Source organism: Vanessa tameamea, chromosome 17 (assembly GCF_037043105.1).
Source record: "Vanessa tameamea isolate UH-Manoa-2023 chromosome 17, ilVanTame1 primary haplotype, whole genome shotgun sequence".
Classification (NCBI taxonomy): Eukaryota; Metazoa; Arthropoda; class Insecta; order Lepidoptera; family Nymphalidae; genus Vanessa; species Vanessa tameamea.
Window position 1 is genome coordinate 3,895,014 of NC_087325.1, and position 6,088 is coordinate 3,901,101.

The following is a 6,088-nucleotide window of genomic DNA, read 5'->3' on the forward strand; positions in this document are numbered from 1 at the left end:
AACCAAGCATCGCTAATCTTGATAACTATGATGTTTTATCCCTTGTACCTGTAGTTACACTGGCTCACTTATCCTAAAAAATTGAACTCAAGAATTTCAAGTATTACTGTTTGTCTCTGTAATAAGCGTTTTACCTACCCAGACGAGCCAGTGAATTTGTAAAATCAATCTAGAGAACTGCCACTGAACTCCTCTCAAATAATTTGACAGTTTTCAACACATACACACATAAATAACATACATATTTGTGTATGTTGGAGCGGGTCCCTGGATGGTTTTGATTGGATTGAGTAGGTGGCGCTGCGAACGGTTATATGGTTTTTCGTAGAATTAAAAGTAAAATGTATTTCACCCGTACGAAATTGGGCGACCAGCTAGTGAATATTATATAATCCTTAAATACCACTTAATATAATCAAGATAATCTAAAAATAAGAAACGAAGTTATGCGATAATAATTATTTGAATAAAAATTTTTTTCTTAGGTTAGATATAAGATAAGGGAAATTAACTGCTTAATCATTTGCCACACTTTGAATGTATTATTCATATAGTAGTAAAGTTTATTACATATACCTACTTGTTTATCATAGACAAACAGTGTTATGGAAATGATATATTTCATATCTACCGATACGATACACTCTTGGTCTACGCCTAAGCAAACATGAGCATTGATGTATGCTTAAACTAAAATATAAAGTCTATTACATGGAATTTCATAAAACTATTTGAAAGATAAACTGTAGCCAAGTAGTGTCAAATATTTATATTGGTATAATACTAGTTGTCCCCCGCGGCATCGCTCGCGTTTAAGGGCTTGGTTGTCATGTTTTAGGCAAAATAAGTAGTCTGTGTCCTTCCTTGAAGTTCAAGTTTGCTTCATACTAAATTTCGTCAAAATCGTTTCGTTGGTTTGGCAGTGAAAAAGCGACAGATAGACAGAGTTACGTTCACATTTATAATATTAGTATTGATTATTGTATTTGTGAAATGTCACCTTGCGTATTCTTTTAAATTTTAATTCTTGATGAATTAGCAAAGTGAGACGCGAAAATACCATAAAGCATAAATCTCTATTAGATGTAGTTTTACTAACTTACTTGCAATTAAAATTGTAAGAAACTAAATAGTACTTAGATTCATGAGCTCAATTTGTGTTTATAATTCATCTCGTGCTCGGCGGTAAAGGAAAACATTGTGAGGAAACCTGCATGTGTCTAATTTCAACGAAATTCTGCCACATGTGTATTCCACCAACCTGTATTGGAGCAGCGTGGTGGAATATGCTCCAAACCTTCTCCTCAAAGGGAGAGGAGGCCTTAGCCCAGCAGTGGGAAATTTACAGGCTGTTAATGTTACTTAGATTAAATTATGTAATTCTAAGTAAATCTTCATGTTATCTTTGCAATCCCACGTTGATATAAGGATTTCTGACATATAAATCGCACACACAATATTAACGTACTTCAACTTGGTGGTAGGGTGGTGGAAGTCCGTCCGACCGTACCACTCATCACTTATGCTACCATTTAGTCTTGTTCTGATTCAAAGGCGAGTAAGTTAGTTTAATTACAGTTATAAAGGATATGACCTCTTTATTCCCAAGATCAATCATCAAGAGAGCCACTTCCTCATCTATCTACAAATTAAAATTTTACTCTATGGTATGTTTTGCGATTCGTTAATGATCTTTAATTCTGTCGAAGTACGTCTTAAAGATAATTTGTTACGTATTTTAATGGTTCGGAACTTGACCTCTATAATATTATGCTAAAATACGGATTATGGTAAAGTGATGTTTTTTAAATTAAATTATACGTTCGTAATTTATTCATTTATTATTAGAATGTATTATATTTAAAGATCTTTGACGATTATTTGATTTTTAGTTCAATTCATAATTTAATATTTCATACAAAGTTTTTTAAATATTACATTCATTTAAATATATTTATCTATTTTAACGAAACCATCGCATCGTATTGTGGACGCATTGGATTATTATTTTATAACAAAATATTGGTTATAATTTAGTTTATACCTAGTTATACAGTCAAAAGTCTGATATTGAATACACGCACACAAACGTTTTTATTATAATTTTTATAATTATAAATGTGTAAATTATTTTCACTATTATAATATAATAACATATCTTAAAAATATTATTTATTGCCTTATCCAAAATCCATTAACATATTACGTTTTTGATATTTTCCATTAGTTAACTAGGATTTATATTATAATTTATACAAATATATTTAGATAAGGATTTTGTTTGAGCCTACTAATCTCAGGAAGTCCCACTTGGGAGGTTATCACTACGAGAACATATTAAACGACAATGCCTCCACGCCGCGTCTGTATGTCTGAAAACGATAAAATAAACAAGTGTCGAATGAATTTTCATATTGGAACACCAGTGGAGTTTCAATAAGGTTTCGTTTTTATTGACTGAAACAGGACAATGATTATGGAAGATGTCGAAAAAAATTATGCCGACCAGCAACTGGGAGCATTACTGGCGTGCGCCCTGTATACCAATGAAGTTATACGTTTCACGATATAGACTCTTAATGTTGACACTTATTCTATTCTTGCTAAACCGAGAGGGCTAGTGGACTATTAAATATAACATCGCGGTCAATATTAACAACCACGGAGTCGAAGAAGTAACAGTTATAGCGAGCGAAACAGCGCGGTGTAGCTAGTATGTTAAATATTGTGACATATGCTTTTAGGCGTAAGATATGGGTTTGAATGAATGATGGGTTTTCCTATTATGTGGACAATTTACGTCACGACAAACCTCTCCATTTTAACGTGGTTCGAACTAGGTAATTAATGACTGTAGTAAATGCGTTCAACTTATATATTATACAATAACTTGTGCCAGTAATTGCAGTAGGTATTTATTATTGATAATTCTCTATAAACATATATTTGTTAGTTAAATATTTTATATTAGTAGACATGAAAACATGATATAATTATTCATTCTAATATTATAAATGCGAAAATGACTCTATCTATCTGTTAAGTATTTATGGCTAAACCACTGAGTCGAATTTGATGCAATTTGTTATAAAGAAAGCTTGAACCCCACGAAAGGATATAGGCCGCTTTATACCTAAAACAACGAAAACTATTAGTCATAATTGTTCCATGACGTCAACAACAAGAATCTAACCGATCATCTTACTATAAAAGGTTAAAATATGACAACTACTACGAAACAATTATAAAGGCATAAATCAAATCGGTGTGTCAATATCGTTTGTTCGTACTAAAATAAATAATATCATTGGAAGGTATATGTTATATTCGAACAGTATACAAAAATTGCGTAAGCCGTGAATTTGTCAAGTGGTCGCTAAGTAAGAGTAAGTGTTTTACATGAAAGTCAATGCCATGAGTTATCCTCTATTTTGATTAAAGGCGTTTTTATACAAATTAAACAAATTGAGATTTTGTATTTTTATATTGGAAATTTGACTTCTGTGTAGATAATGAACTACAAGGATGTAATTTTTTCAAAAAAGGGAGACTAAAAAATATGAAGAAAATATTTAAAAGGACTAGTGTGTTCGCAAACAGAAGAAATCTTTATCTTCACTCTCATGATCCGATTAGACAAAACCGATACGAGCGGAAACAGTTAAGCACGACATATCCAACGACATAAAACGCCGACTCTACCACACAGTACTAATTTCCAAACTCTCGACTGTTATTGAGGATGCTTTAGCAGAATATCTTAAAAGTTTTTTTTTATGGCATACGTTGGCGGACGAGCATATGTACCACGTGATGGTAAGTGGTCACACAGTGGAACTATTAACCAATCCTGACATCGCCAATGCGCCACCGACCTTGGGAACTAAGATTGTGCCTTGTGCCTGTAGTTACACTGGCTCTCTCACCCTTCAAACTGGACCACAACAATACTGTTATTTGTTATTATACAAACATATCGGGAATCAAAAGCGAGTCGCAAATATTTAATGATTTATCAAAATTATCGTTTTTTCATTCGTTAAATTATAATGATACCATTTTGCAACACGTTACTCTGGTTTCAACTGCGATCAGACGGCTCGCCTAGTTTATTTCAGTTACTTTCACAGTATAATGTCCTACGGTATTATGCTTTGAGTACTGTTGTTTAGCGGTAGAATATCTGATCAGTGAGTGGTATCTACGACGGACTTGCACAAAGCCCTACCAACAAGAATAGTATAAAAGTTTTTTAATGCCCTTAACCTTGCAACTTGCCTTATATAATATATGTCCATAATACCTACAAGTGACGGTAGAGAATAGACGCGAGAAAGCAGCATTATTCTTTTAAATTTTTCGTTATATAATTGAGATTTTTCTTCTTAAATAACATATACATTAATTCTTATCAATATATGTTTATAACACAAAGATAACGTTACAAATTTAGTTAAGAACGCGTTATAAATATTTTACCCATATAGTTTTAAGATTTATGACCAATAAAAGCCTCTTAAAGGCCAAGACTTTATAAATATAAATTAATCCGTCGCGATCTTCACTGTATTTTAAATATTGAATTCTTAATTATTATTAAAATCAATTTATTATATAAGTCTCGTGTTTAAGGAAATGAAAAGCATGCGCTTTAAAACGATAATAGTGTTGGCTCTCACGGTAAATGGCTAGACAGTGAGACAAAACACGGCAGTGTTTATCATAACGTTTAAAAAACGAATGTATCGATTATCGATGATAAAAAGTGTATCGATGATAGTTTACAGAACTAGTTTGTGGCGCGGCGCCCGTGCACTTAATTGATGGTCATTCTGTGACGATAGCGATTGCAAAAAAAGGTTTTCTTTTTGTAAGATATTTACTTTTTTAAGCAATATACAGATATTATAAAGTACTGGTTACATGACATATAATCTTTCGTTAAATCTTTCGTGAAATGATTAATCTAATTATTAATTATATACTTATATAAATATTATAGAAAAAAAAACAACTTTTATTAAATCAAAATATTTTTAGTTACTTATTCCTTAACAAGATAAATTTTATAATTAACTAAAAAACTATTATAATTAATGACATCACTGTATCCACTGTTGATTTCAAAATAATACTGGCGGCTTACAAACAATTACTCGCATTTAGTTTAGATAAAAAATTCAATAGGACATGCCACTTCCGATTGTTAAAAAAATATGATTTATCAAAATGTTCGTGTTATCCGTACAACGTAGTTAGTCTGTAGTTATCTGTCAAAATTCGCTCCGGCCGGAAACTTGGCCGTGGGAACGGGAGATGATCGGTTTTCTCAATAAAATCGCAAATAACTGCTGTATCTTAAACAGTGATAGCTTCAATCCTTTTTATTTACAATGGCTGCACAAATCGTGATGCTGTGATCTGTTCCGTTGACTAGAATAACATCGCGTTGTATTTTTAATTTATCGCAACCTACAAAAGGTGTAGAAAAAAGTACCCACTATACATCAGAATTTAAAATGTTACAAATATTTTAAATGTAAATCGGGTTCTAACTAACCGCTGTGGTATAGCCCGTGGTCACAACCTGATACGCATGGCTCGTGACCACGGAAAATTCACATCCATCGACACGTCAAAATATAATGTATTTTCAAACTCAAACTCAAATTCCTTTATTCAAAATAGAAGCATCACACTTTCTTATTGATGGTCAAATTAAACACTACCACCGGTTCGGAAAAAGGAACACCCTGACCTGAGAAGAACCGGCGAAAGAAACTCAGCGGGTTCTTTTTTTTTTTTTTGTCAAATTAATTACATACATAATTGTATATGAATAGAAACAGCCAGGAGGCGATCGTTTCATTCCCAAGGTGTGCTATCAAACATAAACTCACTAATTGTATAGTAACCTTTAGCACACAAGCGTTCCTTAACAATTTTTTTAAATTTGGCAACAGAAGCATTTTGAACGCTTTCTGGGATCCTGTTGTAGAAGCGTATACATTGCCCCACAAAAGAGTTACTGACTCTATGCAGTCGAGTAACAGGAGTAACAAGATTGTGTTTGTTCCTTGTACCAATG